The sequence below is a fragment of the Bubalus bubalis genome, chromosome 3 (genome assembly GCF_019923935.1).
Source record: "Bubalus bubalis isolate 160015118507 breed Murrah chromosome 3, NDDB_SH_1, whole genome shotgun sequence".
Taxonomy (NCBI): domain Eukaryota; kingdom Metazoa; phylum Chordata; class Mammalia; order Artiodactyla; family Bovidae; genus Bubalus; species Bubalus bubalis.
The window spans coordinates 71,905,308-71,921,880 of NC_059159.1; the positions used below are offsets into that span (position 1 = coordinate 71,905,308).

General features: G+C 49.0%; 2 long non-coding RNA genes across 5 annotated transcripts in view; both read left to right on the forward strand.

Moving 5' to 3' along the window:
- Nucleotides 1-887: 887 nt before the first annotated feature.
- LOC102403168 lies at nucleotides 888-6,614 on the forward strand. 2 transcript variants are annotated; one of them, XR_328063.3, is made up of 3 exons: nucleotides 888-1,983; nucleotides 2,373-2,490; nucleotides 2,796-6,614. It is a non-coding gene; the product is annotated as an uncharacterized LOC102403168 (long non-coding RNA). The 2 variants fall into 2 exon arrangements; XR_006549745.1 differs by lacking the exon at nucleotides 888-1,983 and having other exon boundaries at nucleotides 2,201-2,490.
- A 5,504-nt stretch (nucleotides 6,615-12,118) lies between these two features.
- Nucleotides 12,119-16,573, forward strand: part of LOC102409541 — a 68,865-nt gene continuing 64,410 nt past the window's right edge. Inside the window, exon 1 of one of the 3 annotated variants that reach the window (XR_006640836.1) lies at nucleotides 12,119-12,406. This is a non-coding gene — a long non-coding RNA (uncharacterized LOC102409541). The remainder of the gene's footprint in view (nucleotides 12,407-16,573) is intronic. The other 2 variants (XR_006640834.1, XR_006640835.1) reach the window with 2 other exon arrangements.

Genomic DNA, 16,573 nt, shown 5'->3' on the forward strand with positions numbered 1-16,573 from the left:
TGCGGTGCCCTGAGCCCCCTACTCCATTTGCCAAAGCTAGAGAGACAGGGGGTGGACCAACCGCGGGGCGGCGGCCAGCGGGGCGGGGGAAGGGGAGCCGAGCTGGGGACCGGGTGTAGGATTGCTGCCGGTCCCGGAACCCGTGCGGCCGGGGTTACGAGAAGGAGGCGGAGGGCACGGCCCACTGCAGGTGCCGCGCGTGTGGGCACGGCGAAAGCGCCCCCTTCTCCCAGCATAGAAACGGATAAACGGAAGCGCGTGTGAATGTGGGGGTGCGAATCGCCACCTCCCGACTTGGCTTTCCCGCTCTTCCGAGCTCTCCCACTTCTCACTTTCCCCAAATCCGCATTTTCCTTGGCACAGCTCTCCCCAAGCAAGAAGGAGAGGGAGGTACCCGGGGGCAGTGAGAATGACGTGTGCTGGTGCAGAGAGGGGGTGGGGGGCTGCGGGCCCGGCTCTGTGGACCGGCTCCTAATCCTCTTGTTTTCAGTACAGTCAGCAGATGTGGCTTCTTTTAGCTGAATAATCCGTTAAAGGAATAATAATTTTTAAAAGGGGGATCGACCTCACCCAAAGAGGACGGCGAGCGAGATTAGGGCTTGGTAAGGATAAATGAAAAAGCTCCAAATTCTCTCTGTCCCTCTCTGCCTTCCTCTCTCCCCTCCTCCCTCTCCGTCCTCCTCCCTCCCCTCCCCCTCTCTTCTTCCCCATCCCCTGCAATCCGCGCTCGACGCGAGTTCACGCGGAGGGCTGGATTTCCAGGCTGAACCGCAACTTGAGCTGCGCGTTATTATTATTCATCTGAGGGTGCTGTCGCCGCAACCTTTGCCTCCTGCTCGGCTCGCCTCTCCTTCCCCCCGGCCGCCGCCTCCGCCAGCAGTGCAGACCTTCCTGCACGCATGCTCTGGCTCACCAAAGGGAGATTCTGAATTTTTTTTTTTATCGTGCTCATGATCATCACCATGATGCTTCTTATCATGGTTATCATTTCCTCCTGCCAGGGAGAGCGACCACCAGCGCCTTCTCTCCGCCCGCCCCTTCCCCAGCGAAGGCAGCCACTAGGGCCGGGCCCTGGCGGCCGCTCCCTACATGCGGACATCCTTCGCCTCTCCGCAACCCTCCTTCATTCATGTGCATGTACATTTTCTTGATCCCTTTTTATTCCAGTAGATGTACTGCCTTTCGTTGGAACGCCGCGGACTGAGACCAGTCCCTCAAGAAGAAGAACAAAAAGACGAAGACCTGAGTGGACCCCCCCCACCCACCCCCGCCCCGGACAAAGCACTTTGGGCTCGGCGAGAAGGGACCCGCCGGAGCGCTGCCTCGGGAATACGAGTGATCTCCGGTCCGCCCGGCGTGCGGACCTCCGAGGGGATTCGAATTTTATTTAGCCTCTTGGTATGATTGAACGGTGTCATTGTTGGGGAGGGGTTCCATTTGCTGGTTTGTCTGGGTATGGGAGCGGAACTGTGGGAGATCGGATAGACTTAACTTGGCTTTCCTGCTCCCTGCCTCACCCTCTCGAGATCTGGGCGTTGAAGAGGAGACTGTGGAACAGGAGGCTTAGCTGAGTCGAAGCCCGAAGATGATGCCGGAGGGCTGAGGGGATAGTGTGAGTAGGGATGGGCCAGGTGGAGGAGGGTTGCGAAAAGAAGGAGTCTGTTTGAACCCCTCTCTGGGTTCATAGGATGAGTTTTGCCGGAGATGAGAATACTGGTGTCTGTTGATAGGAGATCTGAGAAATTGATGGAAAATTGGTATGTCCATGTACACACTTAAGGAGTGTTTACACACTTGTGTGTAAACAGAGTGGAGAGGTAGAGGAGGGTATAGAGGGAAAGGCTGAAAATAATGTCTTATTATCCCTTTGGTTTTGGGGACTCTCATCCTCTGATCCTCTCCCCCCGCTCTTTTTTTGTGGACCCAGGGATCCAGCGCATTAGACAAGAGTGACCTTTTATATCTGTGCCCACCCTTCACCTGGTAAAGCCCATTGACAGTTTGGGGTGGGGTGGGGTGGGGTGGGGAGAGTGGTAGGGGTGTTTCGAAGACATATAGTCCTCTCTCCCCTTCGCTCTCTCTCTGCCTCCTCCCTCTCTTCTTCCCTCCCCCCCCCCCTGCGTCTCCTCCTCCCTCGCTGTGCCCCCCCCCCCCGACTCTTTCTCTTCCTCCCTCCCACCTCCCTCGCTCCCTCCCTCCCTGCTGCATTTTGCATGAGCTATCTAGGTCATTAGCATTTTAGCGTATGCAAGACTTGACAAAGCTGTTGAGAGGCCAGATGGGCCTCGGTCTTATGGGTGTTTTTTTTTTTTTCCTCTTTTTCTTTTTTTTTTTTTCTTTTCCTTTTTCCCCTCCACCACTTGGGACCTGAGCGAGAGGACTGCAGCAACCGAGTTCTGGAAGGCTGATTCCCCAGATTCTGGCCCCGGACCCCGGCAGCTCGCCCCTGCGGCACGCCCGGCCGGGTTGCGCCTGGACTCAGCAAGCTAGGTAAAGGCGGCAGCGGAGCGCCTGCTGCCCTGAGGGTTCCTTCCCCTCATCTTCCCCCTCCCGGCCCCCCTCAGTTTCCTGGGCAAAGCTGAGGGCGAAGTGGGTGGGTAGGATTTGCTGCGTTAAGGCGAGGTGGGGTTGGTGGGGTGTGTTTTTTTTTTTTTTTTTTCATTGTCTGGGGCTACAGGGGAGGCGAGGTGCGGGGAAGGGGCGCGGGGAATCGGGTTATTAAAGCGGGGGGAGGCACCCCTCCGTCTCCCACTTACACCCACACCCCTCAACCCACCACTCCCTCCGCTTTGCAGGAAAAAGCCTGGATCCGAAAGGATGGGGGAGAACAAAGAGCCTTTGCAAGACGTCGCTGTTATCTCATTGTCTGTGTGACTGGGGGAGCTGCGGTAGAGAGGATGCTGTGGTCCTTTCCTCCCGGCGCTCCCCCACCCCCACGCCTTTCCCCGCTGTCAGTGCGCACGCACACGCGCCTCTTTTTACTTGTTTTTCCCGTTTTCTCATTCCACCTTCTCCCCACCCGCCCCCCTGCTTTCTTCCACCTTTCCTTCCTTCCTCCTCTCCTTCCTCAGGAGAAAGGCCTCTCTCTCCGTGTTCACAGCGGACCTTGATTTAAATGTCCATACAATTAAGGCACGCGGTGAATGCCAAGAATGGGGCTGGCTGAGCACCCGTCGGTCCGCGAGGGCCCTGCGAGGAAGGATCCACAGAGCCCAGTCGTCCTCCGCAGAGCTCAGCGCCGCGGCTTCGGGAGAGGGTGGGGGTGGATGGGGGGGGCGGGGGTCGCGGGCTCGCGCCGGCTGGGCTGCCCCAACCGAAGCCTTTGGGGTGGGGAGGTGTGTAGCTTGTGACAGACAGGGGCTTAGAGATGCAAACAAACTCAGAGAAACAGAAGCTGATTCTGTGACGGAAACACAGCTCTGTGCAAGCACAGATGGGGCGGGAGGATGCTGTGAGCGCATTGCGGAGTGCTTCCTGTGCAGATTTTTCTCTGGGCTCCGGGTGCATTGTATGAGCGTCGACACCTTCCTTCACGGCTGCGTTTTTGCTCTGGTTTTAGCTTTTGGTTTACCCTTTAAACAAATGACCAGGCATCCAGGAGACTGGCAGATTGTGCCAGGGCTGGGGCTGCAGATATATTGGGTTCTGCTTGCTCTTGGGGTGGGGGCAGGGGAGCCCGCTGGAAGGGAGTAGGGAAGGGACTTGTCCCCCTTTGCTGTGGAGCTGTAGTTACAAGCTTAAGGAAGTCATTGAGATACGGGGAGGGGGAGGGGGTGCGGGGGGGGGGGGGGGCATCAAACTCCTGGAGAGCTGAAAGTCTAGCCAGGACTCTGGGGAGCCGCTCACTTCCTCTTTGCGGCTGTGATTGCAGTTGTAGGCAGAGATCCGGGAGATGATGAGGGGGAGAGCTGCAGGAACCTACCTGGACCCAAGGGTTGAGGAGGGGAGGGTTCATGCCTTTTAAAAATCTCAACAGAAGGAAAACCAGAATGTGTACAGGAGGGGCCGTGAGGAAAGATTATTTTTGAAAGAGGCCATTCAGGGAATGCAAAGGGTTAACCTGCCCTCCTCCTGAAGAACCTGCTACCCAAATCAGCCTCCTCTACATCACCAGACCTAGAGCAGCAGCTGGTCCTACGGATCCCCCTGCTCTCCACAGGCACAGCCCCATCCCACTTCTAACTCTGTTTTAACCGCCTCCACCCCCACCTTGAGCTCCAGTGGATGGTGGAGACCTAAACTCATTAATTTCCAGGTGGAGAAAATGTAGGCGGGTCAGGTCCCTGCAGAGAAAGGAGGCCAAGAACTGGATCTTCCTACCCAGGAAGGCTTCTATGATCATCCCTTTCCCCCGCCCTGGGCAGGGACCTGTCTCTACAAGGCCAAGGCCATAAGGGATGCTGAGGATTTTATTTGATTCCTGACACAGTAAGCAAAACCTAAGAGTCTCCGCTGAAACTTGCTGAGGAGCTCTTTCATCGCCAAAGCCTCAGCCTAGCCCACTCAGTCAATTAGTATTCATGGACCCCTAGCCTTATTTCCTCCCGAATATTTTTTTAGTACCTACTATGTGCCAATCAGTGTGTAATTGTTGTATCTTAGATTCTTCCTTTGCCCTCCTAAGGGAGTGTCTGGAGTCAGGTGAGATTAAGTTCACTGCGCCCCATCTAGACACTTCCAGAACCTTCTTTGGGTCCGTCAGAAATGCACCAGAACCTGCTCACCCCTGCAGAGAGGAGACTGCAGTCCACATCATGCAAACTGCAAGCGCAATGCTGTCCTTCAGATCCCAGAATGCCAGCCTGGCTGGAGGACAGAAGACAAAGCAGCTTCTCTGGCCCCTGAGCCTTAGCCAGTGTTGTCTTAAGAGGCGCCCGCAGCCACCGCCTTCAAAGTAGTCCTCCCTCTAAACAGTCCCTCTTTGGTTCTCCTCTCCCTCCTCTGAGGGCTGCTCTTACAGTTCTTTGGGGCTGATCTTAAGCCTCTGATGACCAACCCTCGACCCCACAGTTGTTCACATAAATGAGCTTTATCTCCCTAATTGCTTCCCTGTAATTCCATCAGATGTGGCCGTGCCCTCTGCTGATGTGCCTGCTGCCAGCATCTCCAGACGCCTTTCCCGAGTAATGTCCCTCTAAGGTGGAAACCTAACACGCTTCTCCCTGAGAGTTTAAACCGCAGGCACCATGGACCAGGCTTCCGGCTTCCTGCTGCAGATCATTAGGAGGGAGGGGCATGCTTTATTTTATTACTTATGTAAACTCTTGTTCCAGAAAGCTCTTACGTGTGGGGAGTGTTCTGGGTTTGTTGGGGCTTTTCCGGTATTCACCAGGTCTCATTATGAAATGTGTTTGTATGGAGGGGGCTTTAATGGCTGAAATGGCAGCGATGAATACACCGCTCTGCCCCCTGGGTAATTTCAAGGCCCCTTTTGTGAGCACCAAATAGAGGTGTGGGGTGAAGGTCAGTCCCGGCATCTTCTTTCGGCTCTGTTAGAGGCTTGTTTATGCCTAGCGATACCTAGGTAAGAAACCTAACAATTTCTGCTCTTTCAAAGCATTTTTTTTTAAGTCTGTATTTGTTACAATACTGCTTTTGTTTTGTTGGGGTTTTTTGGCCGGGAGGCATATGGGATCTTGGCTGCCCACTGGGGATGGAACCTACACCCCCTGTATTGGAAGGTAGAGTCTTCTTTTAACTCTCGACATATCTTCACCTCTACCCATTTGAGCCCCTCTAATTACAACCTATGGCTTAAATGAAGGAAAAACTATTTTTTTTAAAAAAATATGGGACATGTTTGAGGCAGTTTGCCGACTGAATATGCTCTGAAGACCCATGCCATCGTTCACACACACCACCATTATTATGGTCCTCAACGTGAAAAGCATCATTATGGTCCTCATCGTGATGGCCGCTCATAGGTTTCTCAAGGAGTCAGTATCAGATACTTTAAGATGGATTTAGAAATGTATCAAAGGAAAAATTGGTAACATTCTTCTTTCCCCTGCCAGAGACCGCCCAGGCCCAGAACTCTAAGCAGAAAAGCAACTGAACTTTTAACAAAGGCAAAGGTAAATTCCAACCATCACCACTACTTTCCTGTTGCCCACAGGGTGGGGAAAGGGGACAGTTTTTGTGAGCTCTTGAGGAGCCTTAGCCAGAGAAATAAATATTTGGGAGTAGGGGTAATTTCTCAGCAGGCATATGCTCATATACACATAAATGGAGATTTTTCTCACACAGTCATATCTATTGCTGGTATTTATCGGAAAGTATTGAATCACACAAACACACACACACACAATCCATCCACCTATCCTGTCTCTGGAGAGAAATAATTTTCTCTTTCCTTCTACTGAACTTACATAATATCCCCACCCCTTGTTCCAACCTTAGACGTGAGTCCTCCGGGGGCAGCTGTAAAGCCTTCTTCCTAGGACAGATGGAACCACCCTTCCTCAGCTACTCTGTGGGTGGGTTTAGTGAGTCAATAGGGGCTGAGGGATGTTCTGGTGGCTTGTGTTTGTGGCTTGCCTGGCTGATTCACGGTGCTGAGTATGTCAATAACAATTATGACAGTTTTAATACCTAATAAAGATGTTTTCTTCCAAGTCCAATCTACAATTCTTTTATTTGGGTGTTTTTGCCAAATCTTACTCAATTTGACTTCAGTTTAAATATATATAAAAAATACATAATTGCATCTCCCATACAGGCATAGAACAAGAAAAAGACTTCAAACAGGATGCATTCCTGTCCATGTGTGCTGCTATGAGCCACTGTATGCGGGTCTGCTGGAGGCCTGCAGAGAAGTGCCAAATTTAGATGGCCTCAAAAAAAATTTTTTTTAAAGCAGACTTTATTGAGAACAAGGAATGTTCCAGGGGTCAGAAATGAAGTGTCAGCAACTCTCAATGGATTCACCTTTTCATTTTCTAATCCTTCCGTTTGTCTTAAAATGGAAATGATACCCCAAAAATGAGGACCTGAGTCAGAGCTGCATAAACCCCAAAAATTAAACCTTGTGAATCACTAGGGACTTTCTCCAAATTAAAGGGAGGAGAGAGGTTTATTTTAAACTAAAATCCAATCTATTTATTTCTTAAACATACACAAATACAGAGACCTAGGATCCTAGGAGGCTGCAGGTTCCATTTGCTGCTTCATGCCACATTCTTAGAGTTTAGGGTTAGTCCCTTTCCAGGAGCTGCAGGCTAGAGGAGGCACTGTGCTAGGCTCCCAGTGACCTGCATGCTTTTTCTGCTCATGCCCTGAGACCCCTAAATTGAGCCAGGCAAAGATGAACAGAGTTGCTTTCCTTTTTTTATTTTCCTCCCTTGCTCAAATCAAGTAAGTTGGGGACCCAAAGACCTAGGTCCACACTCATTTCCCGAAGCTTCCGGACTGACACAGAGAGGGCAGAGCACCCTCTCCCCATGGCTCCCAGTGGGACAGTCCCCAGAGAGGCTGCTTTTCCATGCACCTCTGCTCTCTAGTTTCACAGATGGACACACAGTGGTCAACAGAGAAGATTACAGAGTCTGGATAGGAAGGGAGGGCGGGGATACACCTTCAGATTCTAAGACCGGCACAACGGAAGGCCTTGGCAGATAAACAGCCTGTCCTCCCAGCTCCCCAGTGCTTCCCGGCCTGGCTTTTGCGCGGGGATGGCAGGGTGCGGGCTCCTCGGTCCCTCTCCCCTCATCCTCATCCGGGCCTCCTCATCGTCTATCCGGGCCCTATGGCGCTCACCAGCTCATCCCTCACTCTAGAAAGCTTCAGACTGAGCCAGAAAGGGGGTACCTGCGAACAGGCTGGGAGAGGACTCGACCTGAAAGCCCTTCTTAGCCATCCCTGTGGCTTCCCACCAGCAGAGTGCAAGGGTTAAAGTCCTTGGTGAATGGCGGTTTTGGGGTGGAATCCTCCGGACCCCCCTTTAAGCCCACCCAGCCTCCTCCATCCTCTCTCCAGGGCGTAGGCTTCTTCCCCCGGGACCCAGTGATCCACAACCCCCAGCAACACGCCCTGGCCCTCCCCAAACACTCTCCTTCCCCCACCCCCACAACTCTAAAGAAGCCAAAACAACAGCAGAACCCTCAATGCAGAAGAAAAAGACACATTTCTCCTGCAGCCTTCGTGCCAGAGGGGACCCAGTGGCTGAGAAGTGGGTCTGACTTCCTCTTGCTGGTTCTGGGAACCTCCAAACCCCAGTCCTCCGACCCAGACAGAAAGTGATAGGGCCCTTCCATCCACTGGACCTGGTCTCCGTTTTTAAGAGAACTCAATTCTTCCTTTTTCTTAGCTGCTGCGCCCACCCCGGTACAGCCTTAGTGATACAAGTCTCCATAGGATTAACAGATCCTTAAAATCCTCTTCAGAGTCCTGCAGCCAAGGTGACGTACCCAAGGAAAGGGGCCGGTTGGCCACCAGAGGCCACACACACAGGTCAGGAGCAGAAGGTGCCTGACAAAGGTCACACCACGGATAGCTTGCAACACACAGGCAGGTGCACCTGGACATCATCACCCGGGGGCTTCCCTTCAGCCCGTCACCCGTCCTCAGATTGATGTGGCAATATTTATTCCCATTTAATTGAGACACTGGTTTAATTTCACATCACCTCGGTTTAAGGCCCTGTGGGGTTTTCTACAGTTCTTTTCCCCAGTGCCTCTACAGAAACTAATTGCTGTTAATATCCAATTTTGGCTTTATTATTCGTTAGCCAATTATGTAGCCCATAGCCCGGGCCCCTTGCAGCTTACGGCCTCTGCTGGAATCAGCGAACACTAGGCCTGGCTTCTGCGTTTCTTCCTTGCCTCTATTCAAACCCCTCCCCCACCCCAAGATGATTTACTGGGCACATTCGTCTTCTTGTTTGTTTGTCCCAGCACTTAGCCCAGTGGGGGAGGGAGGGGGGCAGTTACCCTCAGGCTTTTTTTTTTTTTTTTCTCCTTTTGTGGGAGATTTCTTCTTTGCCCTTGAAGTCAGTAATTCCGACTTTATAAAAAAAGGGAATCTAAGTTTTTCCTTCCTCTAGTCACCACTTCTGGGCTTGCTTTCTCTGGAGCCATTTTTTAAAAAAATTTTCCATTATGGTTCATTACAGGATATTGAGTAGAGTTGAATTTGGAGCGGCACTTTTCCATGAGACAAGACACTGGAGGCCTCCCCTTCTTCCCCCCTCCCCATTCCCAGCCCTCCCTCACTTCCCCAGGAGCCCAACCGGGGCTGGCCTGAGAGCTTAGGACCCTGATATAACACCATCGATTCACGGAGAGCTAGAACCTTGTCATTTCATGTTTTGAGGAGGGAAAGGAGAAAGCAATTTGGGAAAAGCACCCTTTTCGTAGATAAAGAGGCAAGCTTTTGTCTCCTCTCCCATGGATGCCCTGGAAACCGCTCCTGCTTCACTTCCTGACCGTGTGGAGCGGTCACAATTAGGGGCTATTGCCTTAAAAAAAAAGTCTTTTGCCTTGTTTTATTTGTGTGCCCAGAATTCACTGATATCTGGAAGTGAGCACTTCCGCTTATGGGTGCTCTGGAAACAGGAAAATAAAAGGAAAAATCAGAACGACAAGCAGAGAGATCCTTATTTTTTTAACTTTTTATTTTCTCTTGGGGTATAGCTGATTAACAATGCTGTGATGGTTTCAGGCGAACAGCAAAGGGACTCAGCCATACGTATACGTGTATCCATTCTGCCCCAAACTCCCCTCCCAGCGAGATCCTTCTTTGCCTGTTTTTTTTTCCCTTCTTCCCCATTTTGAAATAACGCTTTAAATGCTCTAGCAGGCTCTTTCAGTTACCTCTAACAGTTCTATAGCAACCTGCCTCATGTCGGCATCAGAACTGAACTGAGAGAAAGCAAAATGTCAGAGCAGCTGGTGACGGCTGAGGCCTCGTATTGCCCCACTGCTGAGGGGGTCGGAGGCCTTCATTCTGGTCTGGGAATCCTGTGGGTTTCTTGTTGGGCCAACATGAGGGCGAGTGTTGTGTCAGGCTGGGACATTGTTAAGAAGGTGTCGTCCACATAAGGCTCAATAAATACCACCTAAATTGGATGTCATTAAATTAGCAGCAGCTGCCCTTCTTCTTTGGCTGCAAAAAAAACTACAATTATGCGTGAAGACCTCTTGGATAGAAAATAGAGTGGCCTCATCGGCAAGGAAGGGGCTGAAAACTGTTTCTGGTTTATCCGCTGGCCCCAGCCCTGCTTAACTCATCCAGATGTGTGGACTTGATTTTCAGATACTTCATGCATGGTTGAGAGACCACATACATGCCAATTCCCACACATAAAATCAAAGAGTTAAAAAAAAGAAGAAAAAAAAAACTTGGCTTCTCTTGTGGCTCAGTGGTAAAGCATTGCCTGCCAACGCAGGAGACACAGGTTTGATTCCAGATCCGGGACAATCCCACCATGACTACTGAACCTATGCTTTAGAGCCCAGGAACTGCAATACTGAAGCCTGAGCGCCCTAGAGCCCCATGCTCTGCAGTAAGAGAAGCCATGGCAATGAGCACCTGTGCACCGAAACCAAAGTAGCCCCCTCTCTCTTCAGCTAGAGCAAAGCCCATGCAGCAGTGAAGACCCAGCATAGCAAAAAAAAGAAAAAGGAGTAAAAAAATCTCCTTTGAGCCCTTTTGCCTTCCTTGTAGAGTACTTGTTCTCCTTTCTAACAACCCCTACAACTCAAATCTCTTCCTTCACCACCCTCAATTCACACTGCAACCAAGGTGTCCCCAATGATGCGTGCGAGTTAAGTCACTTCAGTTATGTCCGACTCTTTGCAACCCCATGGACTGTAGCCCGACAGGCTCCTCTGTCCATGGGGATTCTCTTGGCAAGAATACGTGGGTTCTTGCCATACTTGGCTTGCCATGCCCTTCTCCAGGGGATCTTCCCAACCAGGGATCAAACCCCCATATCACGTCTCCTGCATTGGCGGGCAGGTTCTTTACACCACCTGGGAAGCCCCTTCCTGACAGGTGTATGCCATAAATAAATAAATACCAGTTTCTCTCTCCTCTAGTCTCCTCCCCCCAGCCCCATGAAAATAGGTATATTTTCAATGGTCAAGAGGTGTTAGGAGAAGAGCAGTGAAGTTAAGCCATATCACACAAATACGTGAATTGCTTTGTCTCAAATTTCCTGGAGATATTTACATCTTAGGCACTAAGTGGAATCTAGGTTGGAGTTTCTTGTGAATGCGTCTAAAAGGGGGGAGAATAGCATCAACTTCCCCATTTGTTTGAGGAAAACACCCCTTCCTTCTAGACATATTGATGCTCCAAACACTCATTATTGTTATTGTTTAGTTGCTACGTTGTGTCCAACTCATTGCAACCCCATGGACTATAGCCCACCAGGCTCCTCTGTCCATGGGATTCCCAGGCAAGAATACTGGAATAGGTTGCCATTTCCTTCTCCAGAAGATCTTCCCAACCCAAGGATCGAACCCATGTCTTGTGCATTGGTAGGCAGGTTCTTTACCATTGAGCCACCAGGGGAGCCCTAACATATGACACAGTTAATAAGGAAACACATTTCAAGAACTCCAGGTGGGGACTTCCCTGGTGGTCCAGTGGCTAAGACTTGGCGCTCCCCATGCAAAGGGCCAAGGTTCAATCCCTGGTCGGGGAACTAGATCCTGTGTGCCTCAACTAAAAGATTCTGCATACTGAAACAAAAATCCCGAGTGCTGCAACTAAGACCTGGGGCAGCCAAATAAAAAAAAAGAACCTCGGGGGAACCCTCTTTGGTTTCCTCTCCCAATTGAAGGCTGGTAAGAGCACCCTGAGCCTTGAACTGAGACACCTGTGACTTCTGCATATTATATGCCATCAGTCTAGGTTAAGGCCACTACATTTAAGGCCAGTCTGCTCATGTCAGTTTGCATAATTGTGAATTCTGACTTTACTGTTCCATAAAGAGTCACACTTAATTATTTGATTAAACACTGGACGCTGTGACCCAGCGAGCCCAGTTCCCTACAGTGACTCAAAATAGAATCTAAGCTGGTGAACCTGGGAATCAAGTTGTATAAGATTAGGCTACCCAAGATGGCTGTTTCCTTGCTCTCAGAACATCCCCTGCTCCACCAGTTCCTGCTTCACCTAAACCCTATTCAAATGACTGGCCTTCCTACATACTTGCCCTGGCCCAGCTGGTGATTGCCCTAATCTTTGGATCAGAACAGGCCCAACTTGATGGCTCCTCCTCAAAGGGGAAGGTTTTGCTCCTCTGCTGGTTTCCCTGCTAACCAACAAGCCCAGCTGACATCAATTACCACCATCACCAGTAACCTCTCCCCTCACCACCCTCAGGGAAAACCGCTGCCATTTCCTGCCCACAGCCTGCCCCACACAATGGGGTGTTGCCCCAGGATCTTGCTCCAGACATGTAAGTTTCCCCATCCATGAACTATTTTTAAAAATTGATTTTATTTTTGGCTGTGCTGGGTCTTCATCGCTTTTGCGCAGGCTTTTGCTAGTTGCAACAATCGGGGGCTAGTCTTCGTTGTGGAGCACCACTTCTAGGTGTGGGATTCAGTACTTGCCGCTCCCAGGCCCTAAAGCACGGGATTAGTGGTGGGGGTGCATAGCCTCCGTGGCATATGGAATCTTCCCAGACCAGTGATCAAACCTATGTCCCGTGCATTGGCAGGTGGATACTCCGTCACTGGACCACCAGGGATGTCCCCCATCCATTAACTATTGATATCTCTGTCGCTGAGTCTGGGCTTTTTCTTCGGTTTTAAAGCTGGTTAAGTATAGTCTCATAGCCCGTCAGGATGCAGCACGTGGCTTTGGTACCTCCCTGAGTTGTTTTTGTTCACTCTCCTCTCCCTAGCCAGCCTTCCCTGGTCTAAGTGGAATTCCATCATCTCCTTGATAACCCTGACAGCATCCATTTTTCTTGGAGTAGCAACGCTGAAAACAGTGCCAAGCCAGGATCCAGAGCAGATTCTTTCAGGGCAAGGAATCGAGTGGGCTGTGACTTTTGTTAGTGAGCTTGAAGCCAGCAGGTTCGAATCTTGCCAGAGCCTTCCTGGGTTCCCGCTAGCCTCTCAGAAAACTTGGTCTTGGAGAAAGTTTGGGTTTCCTCTCTTTCCCTTCTGCCTTAGCATCTTGCTGCCTTTGCCGGGATGATTAATTGAGAGTAACAGCCTAGCCCAAGAAATTAGGAGCATGATTCCGCCACCCGCCTGCACCCACCCCTGTTTCGATAAACCTGTCTTATCCAGTTCCTGAATCCCTCCTCATATGACTGACTAAAAGCTATCCCTAGCATTTGGGATGGCTAGGAAAATTATTTAATGTGATACCAGGGTCTCTCAGGAGTCTGGAGAGATTTGGTCCCTTCCATTTCCTGAGGCTCCCAGGCTATTCCAAAATTAAGAAATGCCAAAGCAAGGGTTACCAAAATTGTGATGTCTTTTTCATGCTTAGAGTTAAGAATTTGAAATTAAATGATTAATATCTGCTTTCAGTTCTGTTACTGTACCTATGCTGTCTGTACAGCATCTTCCAAAAGTATTACCAAAAAGTCTGCATATGAGACCCTTCGTGATTCTGGCACCCAAGCAGAGGCCAGAGTCACGAGGGCCCCCTAGACCCAGGCCCAGCCCCCAGAGAGAGCACAGCCTAATGTAATGACTTTGGGTAAGTTGCTAAATCTCTCTGAATGTCTTTTGCAAAAAGGTGATGATAATAATGGTGTCTACTTCATAGAGCTGTTTTATGGATTAAATTAGATAATGCATGTTAAAAACATTTTGTTATTGTTCAGTCGCTCACTCATGTCCAACCCTTTGCGACCCCGTGAACTGCAGCATGCCAGGCTTCCCTGTCCTTCACTATCTCCTGTAGTTTGCTCAAACTCATGTCCATTGAGTCGGTGATGCCATCCAACCATCTCATCCTCTGTCATCCCCCTTAAAACATTTAGCACTGTTCAATAGAAATATAATGCAAGTATATACAAAACTTAATCTCTTTGGTAGCCGCATTTTAAAAAGTGAAGAGACGTATAACATTGACTTTAATCATATATTTTATTTAACCCAATACATAGAACCCCAAATAATTTCAACATGTTAAACAGAGTAAAAACTATTCATGCGACATGTAACATTCTTTTATTCAGGCTACATCTTCAAAATCCGATGTGTAACTAATACACACCATGCTACCCAGTTCAGTTACTGAATTTTCAACAGAAAGCTTCCTATTAGACTTCATACAATCTAGAGTTGAAGAACTAATTCACACACCCAACATAGTTCCAACCATTTAAAAGTATTTTCTAATAACCCAGGAGAGTACTTGCTATTTTCCAAATGAGTTCTTTCATTACATTTTTGTTTATTTATTTATTTTTGACTGTGCTGGTCTTGGCTGCTGTGCGCGGGCTTTCTCTAGTGGTGGAGGTCAGGGGCTACTCTCTAGCTAGGGTGTGCCGGTTTCGCATTGTGGCGGCTTCTTTTGTGGCAGAGCACAAGCTCTAGGGTGTGGGCTCAGTAGTTGTGGTGCATGGGTTTATTTACCACCAACCCCCGCCATGTGGCATCTTCCTGGACTAGGGATCAAACCCATGTCAGCTGCATTGGCAAGCGGATTCTTAACCACTGGGCCTCTAGGACAGTCCCTAGAGTATTTGTTTTTAAGCTTAAATTATATCAAAGATCTGTTCTTCAATTGCAGTAGCCACCTGTCAAGAGCTCCATAGCTACATGTAGTTAGTGGCTCTCCCATCAGGCAATGCAGGTTTCAGCATAATACCTGGCATATGGTCAGTGCTCAATAAACATTCACTAGCCATTGCTCTGCATTCAGATGCTTATATCTTTCCTTTTCTCCTTTGCTTTTTGCTTCTCTTCTTTTCACAGCTATTTGTAAGGCCTTGTCAGACAGCCATTTTGCTTTTTTGAATTTCTTTTCCATGGGGATGGTCTTGATCCCTGTCTCCTGTACAAAGGAGAAAAGGAAAGATATAAGCATCTGAATGCAGAGTTCCAAAGAATAGCAAGGAGAGATAAGAAAGCCTTCCTCAGTGATCAATGCAAAGAAATAAAGGAAAACAACAGAATGGGAAAGACGAGAGATCTCTTCAAGAAAATTAGAGATACCAAGGGAACATTTCATGCAAAGATGGGCTCGATAAAGGACAGAAATGGTATGGACCTAACAGAAGCAGAAGATATTAGAAGACGTGGCAAGAATACACAGAAGAACTATACAAAAAAGAGCTTCACAACCCAGATAATCACGATGGTGTGATCACTCACCTAGAGCCAGACGTCCTGGAATGTGAAGTCAAGTGGGCCTTAGAAAGCATCACTACGAACAAAGCTAGTGGAGGTGATGGAATTCCAGTTGAGCTATTTCAGATCCTGAAAGATGATGCTGTGAAAGTGCTGCACTCAATATGCCAGCAAATCTGGAAAACTCAGCAGTGGCCACAGGACCGGAAAAGGTCAGTTTTCATTCCAATCCCAAAGAAAGGCAATGCCAAAGAATACTCAAACTACCGCACAATTGCACTCATCTCACACGCTAGTAAAGTAATGCTCAAAATTCTCTAAGCCAGGCTTCAGCTGTATGTGAACCGTGAACTTCCAGATGTTCAAGCTGGTTTTAGAAAAGGCAGAGGAACCAGAGATCAAATTGCCAACATCCTCTGGATCATGGAAAAAGCAAGAGAGTTCCAGAAAAACATCTATTTCTGCTTTATTGACTATGCCAAAGCCTTTGACTGTGTGGATCACAATAAACTGTGGAAAATTCTGAAAGAGATGGGAATACCAGACCACATGACCTGCCTCTTGAGAACCCTATATGCAGGTCAGGAAGCAACAGTTAGAACTGGACATGGAACAACAGACTGGTTCCAAATAGGAAAAGGAGTACGTCAAGGCTGCATATTGTCACCCTGCCTATTTAACTTACGTGCAGAATACATGATGAGAAACGCTGGGCTGGAAGAAGCACAAGCTGGAATCAAGATTGCCAGGAGAAATATCAATAACCTCAGATATGCAGATGACACCACCCTTATGGCAGAAAGTGAAGAGGAACTAAAAAGCCTCTTGATGAAAGTAAAAGAGGAGAGTCAAAAAGTTGGCTTAAAGCTCAACATTCAGAAAACTAAGATCATGGCATCTGGTCCCATCCCTTCATGGGAAATAGATGTGGAAACAGTGTCAGACTTTATTTTTGGGGGGATCCAAAATCACTGCAGATGGTGATTGCAGCCATGAAATTAAAAGACACTTACTCCTTGGAAGGAAAGTTATGACCAACCTAGATAGCATATTCAAAAGCAGAGATATTACTTTGCCAACAAAGGTCCGTCTAGTCAAGGCTATGGTTTTTCCAGTGGTCATGTATGGATGTGAGAGTTGGACTGTGAAGAAAACTGAGCACTGAAGAATTGATGCTTTTGAACTGTGGTGTTGGAGAAGACTCTTGAGTGTCCCTTGGACTGCAAGGAGATCCAACCAGTCCATCCTAAAGGAGATCAGTCCTGGGTGTTCATTGGAAGGACTGACGCTAAAGCTGAAACTCC